The sequence below is a fragment of the Carassius auratus genome, chromosome 2 (assembly GCF_003368295.1).
Source record: "Carassius auratus strain Wakin chromosome 2, ASM336829v1, whole genome shotgun sequence".
NCBI lineage: Eukaryota > Metazoa > Chordata > Actinopteri > Cypriniformes > Cyprinidae > Carassius > Carassius auratus.
Window position 1 is genome coordinate 6730571 of NC_039244.1, and position 1193 is coordinate 6731763.

Here is a 1193-nt window from a genome sequence, read left to right on the forward strand (position 1 = left end):
GAATGAAATGAACTGGTACGTTGTCTCGTTCGTGAACGAAATAAATGAGAGTAAACCAGGTTAATCTGCCATTTAGCATGTCAATCTCGCAAAAATGCAAAGCGCAGTTATAGGTACTGTACTGTGCACATACGCTTGTTTTGATATTTAGCAACTCCACGTTTAATCCCCGATTTATGAATGTAAATAAATAATATACAAACTGTCTGACCAAAAAAATAAAATGCTAATTAGGCAAGAAAACCTTGTGCTTTGTTCATCTGAAAAACTTAATTAGACTTTATATATTGAATGCGATTATACACACATTTTAATAAAGCCAGATCAGTTTTTGTAACAAGTGAATACGCTCGTTGACTTAAGACAAAACACATAATACACTCTATTTTGCCACCTGCTGGTTTATTTTGTGTAATACGAAGAAATGGTCACTGAACGAATCAGTGAACGATTCTGAACGAATCATTTTGGTGAACGAACTGAAAATGAACGAATCTCTAGAAAGAATCATAATTTCCACCACTACATCACGGGAATCTGTCTCACTCGTGGTATTTAAAGGGGGGGGAGGGGGGGGTCCACACATATGTACATTTAGGCTACACTCGGTCGCCCTCTAGTGAACATCTCGAAGAAATCATTATTTAATCGCTACATAACTTCCAGACATATGCACACAACTTTCTAAACCACTAGATGGCGTTGTGACTTTAAAAATTACTGCAATCACACGTTTGTGAGTCTTTAAACACACTCACACACACAAACACACACACACACACACACACACACCGACAGTCTTTTGTGCAACTTGTAAGTCTGTGAACGGTTGTTATTGTCATAAATTGTGCCATCAAGTAGAGTTTTGTCATTTCAGTTTAGGTACCACTCATACAGTGTTTTTATACTCATGTCACGTTCAGTGACTACACAATCCATCTTAAAGCTGCAGTCCGTAACTTTTGGCCTTTTTTTTAAATAAAGATATTACTAGTTTATTTATTTATTGGTATTTGCCTATATTATTTAACCAAATAAAATTCGTACATATTAAATGTTTAAAAGTCTTAAGAAGTTTATTTTCAAATGTTTGAAGACACAATAACGATATCTAAAAGGAAATCAATATCTAGTGCTACCTTGTAGACTACTGTACCTAAACATTTTTATGTCCTGTCCATGTAGCCCCAAGG